At 35.2% G+C, this 17,014-nt stretch overlaps 1 pseudogene; it reads right to left on the reverse strand.

The window, feature by feature from the left end:
• Nucleotides 1–1,705: 1,705 nt before the first annotated feature.
• LOC141521357 (small ribosomal subunit protein eS27-like) lies at nucleotides 1,706–1,992 on the reverse strand (annotated as a pseudogene).
• Nucleotides 1,993–17,014: the final 15,022 nt, after the last annotated feature.

Below are 17,014 nucleotides of genomic sequence, written 5' to 3' on the forward strand. Positions count from 1 at the left end.
TATAAGACAAAGCAAAAATTTTGACCCTGCCATCAGGGAACATGATTCCAATGGATTGCTTTTATTCACACATGATACACCATCTATCAATTCTGTGCCTTTTCAATGTTTGTCCCCTACGTCTAAAAAGGTTTCTTTCCCTCTTGACCTTTTTACCTCCTGGCTTATCTGGTAGCTTTCTACTTTTTTTTGCAAGTAGCCTTTCCCAGTCCCCATTCATGGCCCAATGCTTTCCCTTCAAGCTTATCTCAAATATAATTCATGTGTTATCATGGCATCACCTCCCTGATGTCATGGTCTTTTTGGAGAATGAAGGACAAACATCATTATCATCACTTTCCAATTAAACTATATAAATTTTTATAGATACATAATTGTTGCCTGTGGACCCTCCCTTTCGAATGCTCCTTGAGGTAGGTTTGTGAATATTTTGTATTCACAATAAATAGTTCAATGCATGCACATAGTATTTAAATGATGAACACTTTTAAAAAACTGTTTGAAGTTTATGAATAAATGTTGTATTGAAGCTTTATTTTAAATAAGTGCATCCTGAGGCTTGAATAGATGCAGATTCACTGATCACCTTCAACCTGGGATACCTATCATGTGAGCAAGAAATACTCTTTCCCAAAGAGACAGTATTCTTTCTCTATTGATTAGCAACCAGAGTAGTTTCTCAGGTAATATCATAAGCCTCTCTTCCTATCTAATTTAGAAAACATAGGAGACTATTTAAATATAGTAAATAGAATGCCCTATTAGGTTACTTGAAAACAGGTTAAAAAGAACAAGAAGTAAATTTGGGATTCCTGTCTGGGAGCACAAATGTTAATTATAGGCTCAGAATCAGGATTTTGCTGGGCGCCAACTTGAACAGTATAGGGAGAGTAAAATTTTCATTGTGGGAATTTATACTTTGGAAAAACACAAATGCTTCAAATCAGGGATTGATTTATTGTTTTGTTGATTGTGCTTTAAAAAGCTATTGTCAAAATGTTAATGACAGATTTAACTTAAAAGTATGTCCTGTAGAATTGCTGCTGAGTGAAGTGAGCAGAAGCAGAAACACACTTTACACACTAACAGACAATTCTAAAAGACTTGTGATGGAAAATACCATCAATATCCACAGAAGGAACTGAGGAGTTTAAATGCTGTACAAATCTTCAATTTTTTGAAAATTGTCTTAGATATTAGGTTTTTCTGTCTCTCATTTTTTCCCATTTCTATTTGATTCCTCTTTCACAACATGATTAATATGTGTTTAGCATGGTTATTATACATGTGAAGCTTATATTAGATTGCTTTCTGGGGGAGGAAGGCAAAGGAAGGAGACAAATAAAACTCAAAACCTTGCAAAAACATGATTGTTGAAGACAACTGTTACATGTAGTTGGAAAAATCAACAAATAAAATATTTTAAAAGTATGTCATGTAAACATATTCTTGAGAGTCTGTTGTTAAACATGTATCTAATAAAAAATCAACAATCCCAAGTGTTGAATTCAATACAAGAAGAATTGTAAAGTAAGCAAATTTTCTCTGGTGTCCTACTTTTTCCATTGTGGTTTCCCCATTTCCCCCTTTGATATACAGAACCCCCCCTGAGGTGCTGTCTTTTTAGTACAATGGTTTGTGCTTTGAATTTTTCTAACTCCTTCACAACCTTTCCTTTTTTTTAAAATTATCAAATTTCTTTATTTTTTACAGTTCCTCATTCATCTTGATTCAGTTATTAGTGCTGCTTCCGTCTGAAGGAGCATCCTTCTGTAAGTCTTGCCTTTCCTCCAGTGGGCTGACAGAGCACAGTGGAGCATCCGACACAGAGAACCACTGTCTGTGCGTGGCTGAAGACCTGGTGATTTTATAGCACCCGGGGCACTTTACGTCTATGAAACAGGAATTGGGGCTCTGCACCAGGCGTTTCTTCTTGTGCTTCCACTTCTCCTCCTCGGGAGAGGGGTGCAGGAGGTCTTTAGCGAGAGGCATGTTGGCGTGGGGAGAGCTTTACCGCCGGAAAGCCATCGCAATCTTTTCTCAGCAGGAAAATGAATGATGAACTCATTAAGGTGTGGATGTTTGATATTTTCCAGGGTTATCTGAAATAACTTCCTCCTTGAGAAAACCTTCTAAACCATTCAATTCCTTTGAAGCTTATCTCAGACTCAGAGATCTTCTTTCTTCTTCTTTTCTTCTCTCCTTTTCTTCTTTTCCTTTTTTTCTTTCTTCTTCTTTCTTCCTTCACAGGAACAGCCTAAGAGCCACAATGGCTAGTGTGCTGGACCTGTATGGAGTCAAGAGACCCATTTTCCTGGGTTCAAATCTTGTCTCAGACACTTATTAGCTGTGTGACCTTGGGTAAATAAATCACTTAAACCTGTTTGTTTCGGTTTCCTCATCTGTAAAATGAACTGAAAAAGAAAATGACAAATTACTCTAGCATCTTTGCCAAGGAAGTCCTAAATAGTGTCACAGTCAGCAACAATTGAAATTCCCTTCACAAACCTTAGATATTTATTATAACCAAATTTACCTTATTATATTAATATGTTTCAAGAGAACCATGAGTTTTGTTCTGTATCCTATAACTCTTAGAGAGAGTACTGGATGATCCTTGTGCACAAGATCAAGGTAAAAAAGTGAAAATATTACTATCCAAATGTAGTGCTATATAAATAAAAATGCTAATATCATATTATATAGCCCTAATAACATACATGCTGTGTTTAAGGGTGGTAAAGCATTGTAAATCTCATTTCCTCTTCATATAACAATCCTCTTAGGTGCTATTATTATCCCTATTTCACAGGTGAAGAAACTGAGGCTGAAGGATATTGAGTTGCCCAGGATCATACAGCTAGTATCCCAGGCAAAATTTGAATTCAGGTGTTTTTTTATTCTGGGTCTAGCACTATGTCCTCTGTGTTTCATCATCATCACTTATAATCATTTTATAAATTCCTGTAAAGTCAAGAATATCAAAAGGAATTGTGAAAGATATAGTAGAACATACCCTGTCAGATTTCAGAAGTATTACAAAGTAGTAATTGTAGGGGTGGCTGGGTGGCGTAGTCCGGTCTCAGACACTTGATAATTACCTAGCTGTGTGGCCTTGGGCAAGCCACTTAACCCCATTTACCCTGCAAAAAAAACCCCAAAGTAGTAACTGTAAAAATTATGCTCTTTGGTGGCAGTTAAGTAGCCCTGGAGTCAGGAGGACCACTTGAATTCAAATCCAACTTCAGACATTTACTAGCTGTGTGACTCTGAACAGGTTAGTTAACCTTGACTGCTTCCTAAAAACCCCAAAATAACCTAACTATACTCATTTCAGCATTTGAATGATTCTGTGAACTCATCAATATAGATGCTCATTTCACTGTTGTGAATCCCCATAGATTCCTATTTCTCATTTTGCACAATTCCAGTCCTTTCTCTTCTAACAATTGACCTAGAAAACACATTGCGAAAAAAATATATAAGAATCTCTGCACTAGCTGAATGACTTAACAAAAAAATTCTAGATGTTATATTCCCTTATATTTTAAAAGAAAACTGCCTAGATGTTTTAGAATTATGGGGCAAAGCAAGAAAAAAAGAATCCAACAGTTACTTCAAAAAATGGAACCTCCCAGGACCATTATAATCAAAATCTGGAGCTTTCACATCAAAGAAAAACTTATTGCAAATATATAGAAAGGAAGAATTCAAGAATTCAAGAACCATAGTTAGAATTGCATGCAATTTACAGCTACCACTCTAAAGGAATATGACATTATGAAAGGCTAAGGCAATAGATTTTCAAATAAAAATAATATAACTAGGAAAACTGAGTATAATGATACAGGAGAAAAAGAATTAGATTTTAATGAAGTAGAGGACTTCCAAATATTCTTCATGAAAATATCAGCATTGTATAAAAGTTTGAAGGTCAAGCAAATTAAGAGAAATACAAAAATGTAAATAAAAGCAAATAATGATAAAGAATTAAATAAGGACATAGTCCTTACATTCTAAGAGTGGGACATGTTACCTGTGTCTCCTCTAAAACTTATCATCATCAGGACTCTTAAGAGGAGTCTAGATAAGAGCTAAAAGTGACTCTATTGTTTTTACAATTCTTAAAAGAGGAAAGAGAGGAAAATGTGAGTAAGAGGGAAGGGCAAGGAACACTAGAGGAAATTATTTCATGCAATAAGGGTGCCCAAAGAAAGATCTATACAAATGAGGGATGTGGGGGAGAGTGGATGACTTCACAACAATGGATCAGTCTTGTCTGAATTGATCAGAGGGTAGATACATATATATATATACAAAAATACTTTTCACTTATCAAGGAAATAGGAAGAAAAGGGGAGATGGGCAACTAGAAAGTAGATAGATTATGGGAGACATTTTTTACTAATCAAAACAAACTAATTGAACAAATACAAAAATGATACTTGTAGTTTTTAAGATAACAAAGATTGTGAATCTGATGGGATGTCTATAAATTAGGTAATAACTTAGAAAGCTATTAACTATAAATATGATGAAATATGATAATGCTGTAAATTAGGAAGGTAACATGTCCAAGAAACCTGAGAAAACCTCTATGAACTGATGCAAAGTGAAGTAAGCAGAACTAGAAGAACCACTTATACAATAACAATAATAATGTAGCAAAGTTTGAAACTTTGAAATAAATTTGAAAGATTTAGGAACTCTGACCAATATAATGGCTAATGATTCCAGAGAACAAATGATGAAACATGCTACCAACTCCTGGTAGACAGGTGAAAGACTGAGAATGTAGAATAAGATGCCCAACATGGAAATTTGTCTTTCTTGACAATAACCTCTTTGTAATAGGGATTAGTTTTTTAATTCTCAATGGACAGGACAGACTGAGAAAAAGAAAGTTTGGAATGGGAGGAAAGAAAGTGAATTTTTGCTGACTGAAAAAACTGCATATAGATAGATAGATAGATAGATAGATAGATAGATAGATAGATAGATTTTATATATATATATATATATATATATATATATATATATGTATACAAAATTTTACAAGTGACTTTTATGTTGGAGAATAACTTGGGAGTAATTTACCAATTTACCAAATACAATCTAGCTCACTCCTTCCTATTAAATTTTAGCCCCATTTTACTGTCTATTGATAGTATGTCTTTTTGACAAATGAACTGAGTCTCATCTTCTGCAGCAAGCCTTTTCTAAGCCTTCCCAATGCTAGCACTTTGCCTCTGTTGATTATCTCCAACTTATCATAATGTACATATATATATAGATATAGAGAGAGAGATAGATGAAACTTGTATGTGCATAATTATTTGTTTTAGAAGAGGACCAAGGACATCATAAAAGTGATGTTTTGACTTACACATGAATTAGATTTAAGTGAGGAAGATTAACACAAAGTCATTATTCTTTCTCTCTTGACAAAAACCAAGATGGCTGGTCATGTCCCAGGGTACAGTGGATGACTTGGGCATTTATGATGGTCTGACCAAGCCTAAGCACCACAGTATCTGCTTCAGCTGTCTTCAAGGCCATTGGAACAAAGTTTTCATCCACAGATTTTGCTGGGGAAAGTTTTCCCCGTACTTAGGGTAGATAGTCCCCTAATTCACTGATGGGTCTGAGCCCTGTTAGTCACTCTCAATATGGGTCAGCCTGCTTGCCTAGACAATTTTATTGTTATATTATTATTTTATTTTATTTTATAGACCAATCCAAGTGCTATAACTTCTAGGAGCCACAGATAGGAGTTGAGTGTGATCTGGATACCAAATGTAGATGAGGAGCCCTGAAAAAAATACTCAACAAGCTCTCATGACAGAGATTCTAGTCTTTCTTGAACACCCATCTGCTACCATATATAGGAAGTCCCTTCATTGGGGATCCTATGCAAGACATTTACCATGACAATGATAAATACCTTTGGCCAGAACACATCTCCCTGTCTTATGTATTGTTTGGAGCTAGTGATCAGAAGGTGATTAAACAGAATTATTTCTGTGGTTCTAATATTCAATTAATCTAATGTGAACTTAAAATATTACCCAGCAAAGAAAGCAAGCATATATTAAATATCTATAACATGTCAGACACTATGATAAATAGTTTATGAATTTGACTTGATTCTCATAACAAACTTGGGAAGAAGCTGCTATTATTATCTCCATCTTACAGATGAAGAAACTGAGGCATGCAGAGATTAAATAACTTGTCCAGAGTCATATGGGAATATCTGATGCTCTGCTTCAATGAACTAAGATCTTCCCGACCCCAGGTCTAGCTATACAGTATGTTACCTAGCCTTTATTAAGTGATTATTTTTATTGTTCATAACAATTCCAGTACTTCAATGTTTCCCATGAAACAAAGAAAAGCAAAAAAAAAAATGGTCTTCAGACCTCTATTCTGTTCCACTAGGATGCTGACATTTGTAAAAAGAAGTGTCCTTATTCCATTTGACTTTAAAAGAAAGAACTGGAAGCAATTGGTGAATGTAGAAAAGAGACAAATTTGGGTTTAATGTCAGAGAAGCCACATGGCAATTAGATCCATCCAAAAGTAAAATCTACCTTCATAGGTAGAGACTTTCACTGAAGGTCTTCACACAGATTATATGACCACTTGTCATATATGTCCACTACTGTCCCAAACGTCTATCTCTGAATTTCTATTTTTATGCTTCTCTTGGGAGGAAGAAAAGAAATAATGCGTGTAAAGTATTATGCAAACTTTAAAGTGTTATAGTATGGATATTAGTAAACATTCATATATTAGTGTTCTAGTAAACATTCATGTTAGTTAAAAAAATAGTAAAAATAACATTCATTGAGGACAGGGACTACATTACCTTGTATAAAGTATTTGGTAGTTGTATTCAAGTAAATGTTGGCATTTTCATTATTCAATAGATCCTAAGGTCTCTCATTCATACAAGGGTCCCTTGAAGTAAGCTTCTCATGATTCAAAGTATCCTATGGAATCATATCTACTCCAAAAACATCATTGATATATTTATTTTTATTATTTATCCAGATGATATAACCAAGTCCAAATCAAGGCATTTTGTTTATATCTTTTGTTTTTATATCACCTATATTTCTTTTCTTTTCTTTGAATGTTATTTTATTTTTTCCTATTACATACAAGGAAAGTTTTCAACATTCATCTTTTTGTAAGATTTTTCTGCCTCCCTCCTTTTCTCCCCTAGCCCTCACCATGACAGGGAGTAATCTGATAGAGGTTATATATGTACTACTGTGTGTAACTTATTTCCATATTAGTCTTGTTGTGAAAGAAGAATCAGAACTTAAGGAAAAAAGCGAGAAAGAAAAAACATAAAATAAGTGTTAAAAAGTGAAAATAGCTTTGGTCTACATTCAGACTCCATAGTTTTACCTCTGGATATGGATAGCATTTGCTATCACAAGTCTTATAGAGTTGTCCATGATCACTGAACTTCTGAGCGGAAATGAAATCATCACAGTATAATCACTCATAATGTTTCTGTTATTGTGTACAGTGTTCTCCTGATTCTGCTCACTTCACTCAGCATCAGTTCATACAGATCTTTCCAGGCTTTTCTGAAGTTAGACTGCTCATAATTTCATATAGAACAACAATGCTCCATAATATTCATACACCATAGTTTGTTCATTGATGGGCATTCCATCATTTTCCAGTTCTTTGCCACTAGAAAAAAAGGTATGCTTTAAATATTTTTGTACATTCCAGTCTTTCCCTTTTTTTTATAATCTCTTTGGGATACAGACCTAGTTAGTAGTAGTATTGCTGGATCAAAGGTTATAAACAGTTTTATTGACCTTTGAACTTAGTTCCAATTGCTCTCCAGAGGGGTTGAATCAGTTCACAACTCCATCAACAAATGCATTACTGTCCCAGTGTTCCCTCATCCCCTTAAATATTGATCATTTTTCTTTTTTGTCATTTAAGCCAATTTGATAGGTATGAGGTGGTATCTCAGAGTTGTTTTAGCTTGCATATTTCTAATCAATAATGTTTTAGAGTTGTTCATATGACCATAAGGATAGTTTTAATTTCTTCATCTGAAAGCTGGCCATTCATATCCTTTGTCCATTTCTAATCTTGGTTGCATTGGTTTTATCTATGTAAATCTTCATAACTTCATGTAATCAAAACTATCATTTTTGTACTTTATAATGTTCTCTATCTCTTATTTGGTCATAAACTCCTCCTCTCCTCATAGATCTCATGGATAAAATATTCCTTGTTCTCCTAATTGGATTATGGTATCATATTTTTATTTCTAAATCCTGCACCCATTTTGACCTTATCTTGGTATAGGGTTTGAGATGTTGGTCTATGCCTAACTTCAGCTGTATTATTTTCTAGTTTTCCAGCAGTTTTTGTCAAATAATGGGTTCTAGAAGTTGGAGTATTTGGGTTTATCAAACAGTAGATTACTATAGTCATTTGCTATTGTATCTTTTGTACCTAAACTATTCCACTGATCCACCACCCAATTTCTTAGCCAATCCAAACAACCTTGATGATAGCTATTTTATAATATGGTTTTAAATCTGGTATGGCTAGACCATCTTCCTTTGCATTTGTTTTCATTAATTCCACCGATATTTTTGACTTTTTGTTCCCAGATAAATTTTGTTATTTTTTTTTCTAGCTTGATAAAATATATTTTATGGTTTGATTTGCATGGCACTGAATAAGTAATTTAATTTAGGTAGAATTGTCAGGTTTTTTATATTAGCTTTAGTCTACCCATGAACAATTAAAATTTTTTCAGTTTTTTAGATCTGACTTGATTTGTGTGAAAAGTGTTTTGAAACTGTGTTCATATATTCTCTAGATTTGTCTTGGGAGGTAGATTTCCAAGTATTTTATATTGTCTACAGTTATTCTAAATGCTGCTGGACTTTGTTAGTAATATGTAGAAATACTTTTGATCTATGTTGGTTTATTTTATATCATGTAGCTTTGCTAAATTTGTTCATTGTTTCAAATAGTTTTGTAGTTGATTTTCTAGGATTATCTAAGTACATCATCACATCATCTGCAGAGTGAGTTTTGTTTCCCTATTGCCTATTCTAATTCCTTTAATTTATTTTTCTTCTGTTATTGCTAAAGCTAACATTTCTAATGCAATATTAAATAATAGTGATGATAATGGGTATCTTTGTTTTATCACCTACATTTCTTAATATATCCCTTTCCCTCTCCCTTCCATGGTGCCATTTGCCTATAACAGAGTATTTTAAAAAGCAAAGAGATTCCTTCTGCTAGGAAGAGTTGAGATGGGGTCAGGGGGAGTACCTTCATTGAAGTCATCCTTTGTCATTATAATTTTGCAGCATCTTATTTCAATTTTTGTTTCTTGCCATTTTTCATTCACATTGCTTTTGTCATTGAATATTTTATTTTCTGGTTCTGTTTATTTCACTTTGCAACAGTTCATATGTTTCTTGTGCTTCTCTGTATACCTATAGCAAAGCAATATTCTACTACTGTAGAATAATAATGAAATAATACAAATAGTAATAGAACACTATTATTTATTTAGCTTTTCCCTAATCTATGGGCATCTATTTTGTTTCCAATTTTTTTTGCTACTGTAGTGCTTCTCCTAGAGACCATCAAGAACCAAAGGTCTGGGATATAGATAGAGTACTAGCACTTTTTGTCTAGAGAACAACAGATTTTTTTTAAGTTTTTGCAAGGCACTGGGGATTAAATGACTTGCTGAAAGTCTCACAGTTAGGTAATTATTAAGTATCTGAGACCAGATTTGAGCTCAGGTACTCCTGACTCCAGGACTAGTACTCTATCCACTGCACCATCTAGCTGCCCCAGGACAACAGATTCTTACTGAGTTTTGAAGGGTAATAAAATCACTTCATCCCCATAAGAAGAAAGACAGACTTTTATATTGAAGGTGAGAAAATAACTGCAAAGAACCAGCTAAGTGGCCAGAAGAGCCCCTGGTCAGGATCCTAATGTTCAAGTTATCTGGTATGGGGTCAAACTATGTGCTTAATGGCCAATTATTTCCCCAAATTGTGGCAAGGAGTTCTAAGTGTTAGGACATTGTTATAAAGGAAGAAAAAGTATATAGTTAAGAGCCTGCAGGAGCACATCACAGCATATCTCAAGTAACTACACTGAGACTGACTTTGAATTATTACATGAAAGAGAGAGAAGACTTCTTCCTATCCTATATATTTTCATCTATTTAGTGCTTTTACAAGTCTTGATAGGGAATAGGACAAGTGACGGAAAAAGATTCACTTCCCGACTGAAAACTAAGTGACCAGTTTTTATATCTGCTGCCTTTTTTAAGTTGTGTTTTTGAGTTTCTTTTTATGTATTTGAAACTGTATTAAAGTTAGATAACCATCTAAACTGTGCTAGTCTGACATTTTAATGTAGGCAGAAAGAAAAGGAAAGAAGACTGCATGAAAGGAAAGAGATCTAAATTATTGAGAATTTGTAAATCCAATTTGAATTCTGCCAGTTCAAAATGACTGGGAATTCAAGAGTTTAAGAAATAAGAGCCTAATATAAATGTGGGTTTATTTGAAGGGAAAAGAAATAGACAGGGACCCAGAGAGAGATAGAAAGAGAAAGACACTGACAGAAAAGAGTCAGACATAGATAATTACAAGCATCATGACATAGAGACAGAAAGTAGAGACAATAAATGTGAAAGGAAGAAGAAGAGGAAGAAGGGAGAGGCAGATAAAGGAAAAAAGAAGGAAGAGGAGGAAGGGGAGGAAGAGGAGGAGGAGGGAAGGGGAAGGGAAGGAGAAAGAAGGAGAAGGAGAAGAAGAAACAGAAGGAGAAGGAAGGAGGAGAAAGAGGAGGAGGAGAAGGAAGGAGGAGGAAGAGATGGAGGAGGAGGAGGAAAAGGAAAAAGAGGAGGAGAAGAAGGAAAAGGAAAGGGGAGAAAAGGAGGAAGAAGAAGAGGAGAGAGAGAGACAGACAAACAGAGAGGCATTGAGTGAGAGAGAAAGAGGAGAGAATCATTTTGTTTACAACCAGATATTACTGACATATTCAAGCTGGTAAACCCACTAAAATGGTTAAGAGAGTAAGGAGACCAGTCATTTTCCCTTTTTTCAAGAGAGGTAGATATTTCATCTCAAGCTGAGATTTAAATCTATTTGTAAAGAAAATCAAAGTTCCTCAAAGGAAAGGGGATTAAAATCTACACTCCCCCTCCCCCCTTTCCCCAGAATAGCTGCAGATTTCTCCCCTTGGTCTACATAAGGTTATGTACTCAATGGCATCACCTGGTGGGTAATCCTACTTCAAAAAGTGCTTCTACAAATATTGTTCCCATAATATGGGACCTTAATTTTTGATCACTGACTTCCTTAGTGTATATTCCTAGCAATAGGGTCTCTAGGTCAAAGTCATATTTTAGTTTCTTGCTTAGCATAATTTCATTTTGCTTTCCAAAATGACTAGAACATTGCACAGTTTCAGCAATAGTGTATTAGTGTCTCTATCTCTTTATACAATATGTCTAACATTGACCATTTGCATTTTTTGTCATCATTTTCAATAAATTGAGTTTTGAGTTAAAAACAGAGTTTTTGTTTATTTGTTTCTTTTGTTTTGTTTTTTCCTGCATTTCCCATTATTAGTAATTTGGTACAAAAATAGTCACTTAATAAAATAGCATAATAGAAAAAAGAAGCAATATAACATTTCCCCTACAAACCCCATAAATACATACCCCCTTACTAAGATGAGTGAACATACCTAGGGAACCCAGAGGTATACATACATGTAAGAGGCATAAGTATGTAAAATGCAAACATTTAGTGCCTCTATATATGCATAGAGAGCATTTTAGATTCTACAAAAGCACCGAGATTCTTCATGTCATTATATTATTGCCTCTGGTCAGCTAGGTGGCACAATGACTAGAACTAAGAAGGCATAAGATTAAATCCTACCTCTTTTAGTTATTGACTATGTGACCCTGTACAGTTCACTTAACCTCTCTCAACCTTAGGTTCTTCTTCTGTAAAATATGGATAAAAGCAGCACTGATCTTCTAGAGTTATTGTGAGCATAAAATTAGATAATACGTAAAGTACTTTGCAAGCCTTAAGCATTATATAAATGCTAGATATGATTATTATCATTAAGATGCAGTATGTAATATCTGCTGAAAATTGTCACTTCTGTCTCATAAGATGTTGCTTGGATTTCTACTAATGTAGCTCCTTAATGCTAAATGTAACTCTATTAAAAACAAAGACATGAAATTTCTCTTTGCCAATTTATGGCTTCTACTGGAGCCCTCAGATGAAGACTAACCCCTTTCCAAAAAGAGGGAGAAGAGGAGAATCTACCAATTCTATTATCTTATGAATAAAGAAATGAATGAATGAATAAAGGTAATAATCTCAAGCTTCATTAAACTCTTTTAAAAATATGAGGTGGACCCAGTGCCATTTGGACCCCTTCTCCCCAGGAAATTTGGAATTCAGTATGGAGCCAAGATGGCAGAGTGAAGGCAGGAATTCCCGGAAATTCATTCCTCTGAAAACTCCAAAAGCCACAAAATTATGACTCTAGCCAAAATTTAGAGGGGCAGAACCCATGGAAAGACTGAGTGATATAATTTCCCAGTCCAAGACAACTGACAAGTTCCATGGGAAAGGTCTGTATCACTGGGATTGGGGATTGGAAAAAGTCATGATGCAGCCCAAGGATCACCGGGAACAGCTTGAAGAGGTGGTGAGAGAACCCTGTCACACCAGAGTGAGTGTGGAGCGAGCCTGGGCTTCAGAGTGACCCTGGACTGAGAACCAACAGCAGGAATCAGGGAAGCCAACCCGCATCTCCAGAATACACCCAACAGACAGTAAGGGGGGTTAGGGTAGACTGCAGAGGACTATTTGGTTTCCTTGGAGAGGACTCTGCTGTTTGCCTACACTCAGATCCAGTTTGCAGTTTGGGCTTCCATACTACTATAGCCAAGCTGGGACTTTACTCACAGCTCCAGGGCAGAGGGGAGTGCCTGTGGTCACCCACATCCCAGAGCACAGGCAAAAGATCGTCTTATAAGACCTTGGAGGAAGTAAGGTCCCAGTGGGGTGTCACCAAAACCCCCCAAAGCCTGAGAGGTGTGGTAAATCAGTCATAGGCTAAGGAAATGAGCAAATAAAAGAAAAAGAAGAATCTGATCATAGAAAATTACTTTGGTCCTATGGAAGATTTAGAAGATGACAAAACTGAAGCTTCTGTATCCAAAAACCTCCAAGAAAAATAGAAAATTTCTTGGATGAGCTCAAAAAAGACTTTGAAAAGCAATTAAGGGAGGTAGAGGAAAACTTGGAAGGATAAATGAGTGCAATGCAGATAAATCATGAAAACCAAATCAGCAGCTTGGTGAAAGAAATACAAAAAAAAAAAAATACTGAAGAAAATAATATGTTAAAAACCAGTTTAGTCCAAATGGAAAAAAGCAATACAAAAGGTAAATGATGAAAAGAATGCCTTAAAAAGCAGAACTGGCCAGCTGGAAAAGGAGATTAAAAAGCAGAAAATAATATGTTAAAAACCAGTTTAGTCCAAATGGAAAAAAGCAATACAAAAGGCAAATGATGAGAAGAATGCCTTAAAAAGCAGAACTGGCCAGCTGGAAAAGGAGATTAAAAGGCTCTCTGAAGAAAATAACTCCTTCAAATGCAGAATGGAACTAAAGGAAGCCAATTACTTTTCAAGAAATCAGTTTTATTTGAAATAAAACTATTCCCCCCCAAAAAAAAATTAGAAGAAAATGTGAAATAAATCATTGGAAAAACAACCAACATTGAAAACAGATCCAGAAGAGATAATTTAAAAATTATAGGGCTATCTGAAAGTTATGACCAGGAAAAGAGCCCAGACTTCACTTTTCAAGAAATAATACATCAAAATTGCCCTAAGATCCTAGAATTAGAGGGTAAAATAGAAATAGAGGGAATTCATCAATCACCTCCTGAAAGAGATCCCAAAAGGAAAACTTCCAGGAATATTATAGCCAAATCCCAAAATTCCCAAGCCAAAGAGAAAATACTAAAAACTGCCAGAAACAAACAATTCAACTACTGTGGCTCTATAGTCAGGATTACACAGGATCTGGCAGCATCTACATTAAGTGTTGCTAGGGCTTGGAATATGATATTCCATATGGCAAAAGATTTTGGTTTACAACCAAGAATCAAGTACCCAGCAAAACTGAACATCCTGTTTCAGGGGAAAAGATTGACTTTCAATGAAACAGGGGACTTTCAAACTTTCCTGTTGAACCAACCAGAGCTGAACAGAAAGTTTGATCTTTAAGTACAGGACTCAGGTGAAGCATAGAGGGAGGTGGATGAGAAGGACTAACTGTGAGAAACTTGATAATGTTGAATTGTTTGTATTCTTGCATGGGAAGAAGATACTGATAACTCATATGAACTTTCTCATTTATAAGAGCTGTTAGAAGGAACATACACACACACACACACACACACACACACACACACACAGAGAGAGAGAGAGAAAGAGAGACAAGGCACAGGAAGAAGCTGAATATAATGGCATAATATAGTAAGATGGAGTCAATGGATGATAAAGGAAAGTACTGGGAGGAAGAGAAAGAAGAGGAAGAAGGGGCTAAGATATTTCACATGAGTCAAGAAAAAGCTTTTTCAATGGAGTGCAACAGGGGAAGGCAAGGGGGAATGAGTGAGGCTTCATTCTCATCACAAATGGCTCAGGGAGGAAATAACATACACATTTAAAGGGGTATAGAAATCTCTCTTACCCTAGATAAAAATGAGAAGAGAAAAATGGGATAAGGGGGAATGGGGGGAAAGAAGGGGCAAATAGGTGATAGAAGAGAGAGAAGATTGTGGGAGAGGGTACTCAGATACAACACACTTTTGGACAGGGCCAGAATGAGAGGAGAGAGAGAGAGAACAGAATAAATGAGAGTAGGAAGGAATAGATTGGAGGGAAATACAGCTAGTAATAACAACTGTGGGAAAAATATTGAAACAACTTCTTTGGTGGACTTATGATAAAGAAGGCAACTCATCCCAGAGACAGTCATTGGAATCTGAACACAGACTCAAATACATGTTTTTCTCTCTCACTATTCTTGAGGTTTCTCATCTTCTTGGGGGGGGGGGATTATATTTACCCTCATAACAAGATTATTGTAATAATATAAAATAAACAAAAAACATTTAAAAGAAAAAATAGGTGAATTTTAGAGTAGAGAGTAAGGCAAAAATCAAAGGTACTAATAACAATTTTTTTTTAAAAAAAAGGCAGGTCTTGGGGCAGCTAGGTGGCTCAGTGAATAGAGCACTGGTCCTAGAGGCAGGAGGATCTAATAATTACTTAGCTGTGTGACTGTGGGTAAGTCATTTAACCCATTGCCTTACAAAAAAAACTAAAAAAAAAGGCAGGTCTTCCACTCCCTCATTCCACATACACATGTACTCAAGAAAAATCCTTGTCTACTTTATAATATTTTTGTTCAGTAAATAAAAAGAAACAAGTACTTACAAAGATGGGGCAACAATTTTTTTAGCTTCAGGTAATTGATCAGTTTACTAAAAAACTCTAAGGACTCAACAAAGATAAATAACAAACAGATTCAGCAAATTAGCAGAACACTAAATAAATCCATGGAAGTAATGGTCAAGTTCTATAAGCTTTATTTTTAATTTATAAATTTTTTATATTTTAATTAACAATCATTTATTTTCTTTCTCATGTCTCTCTCAATTTGAAATAAAAATTCAACTCCCTTTGTAAAAAATGCGAAATAGACATATATTCACTTAGCCACATGTATATAGATATAGATATAGATATAGATATAGATAACTTAGGATAATCAATAAAAATGTATAGACAAAAACAGTAAATATAACAACAAAACACAACTAATATCTAAGAGTTATTCTACTGTGTGGTCCTTATATAAATAAAGTGAATCTTCTGCCCTAATAAACCAAAAAATGAGTTTTTCTTTCTTTCTTTCTTTCTTTCTTTCTTTCTTTCTTTCTTTCTTTCTTTCTTTCAGTTTTTGCAAGGCAATGGGTTTAAGTAACTTGCCCAAGGTCACACAGCTAGAAAAATGAATATTTTTGTAAGAAAAACAAAAAAACTGAATTAGAGATTTATATATATATATATATATATATATATACATATATTTTCCCAGAATTAAACTTTGAAGTATTTTCCCTCCAAGAAGTTAATGATCTCAAGAACTTTCCTGTCTTTTTAGGAGACTGAGTTCCAGTATTGTGCTGCACAAAAACTTTCTCTTTTTTCTAACCTAGACTGCAATGCTTTCAAACTGCTGCAATACCACACCAACCAATCAAATGATTGGAGGCATGAGTTGCACAATTATGTTTTTTATAGTAAGGGCTATGCTAAGGAAGGCATCCTTTTCACTTGTATTTACCAGAATTTTTCCATCCCAGGGCCTGATATATAGAAAACAGGACTATTGGAGATAGTATGGCTGCTGTGGGAGTCTCTTTCCCTTAAATGATTTCCTTTTCTCCCATATCAGGGAATTACTGTGGCTCATCAACAACACTGGGCTTGGGGAAGCAGTGGAGCAGTGGACAAAGCACCAACCCTGGAGTCAGGAGGACCTGAGTTCAAATATAGTCTCAGACACTTAAAAATGACCCAGCTGTGTGACCTTGGACAAGTCACTTAACCCCATTGCCTTACAAGAACAAAAACAAAAACAAAAAAGCCCAACACTTGGCAAGTACTAGTGCTATATAGTGACAAAATGTGACTCCCCCAGGTACCTCCTAACCTGTCTTTCTATGGGCTCATCATCATCATGTTCTTTTCTCTCAAACCCTCCATCTTTGAATTGTGAGTTACTCATCAGTATTAAACAGTTGACAATAGCTTTAACTCCAGAAGACTGCTGTTAGTAAAGCTCAAACTCTCTGAAAGATGCTGG

Source organism: Macrotis lagotis, chromosome 1, assembly GCF_037893015.1.
Source record: "Macrotis lagotis isolate mMagLag1 chromosome 1, bilby.v1.9.chrom.fasta, whole genome shotgun sequence".
Lineage (NCBI taxonomy): Eukaryota > Metazoa > Chordata > Mammalia > Peramelemorphia > Peramelidae > Macrotis > Macrotis lagotis.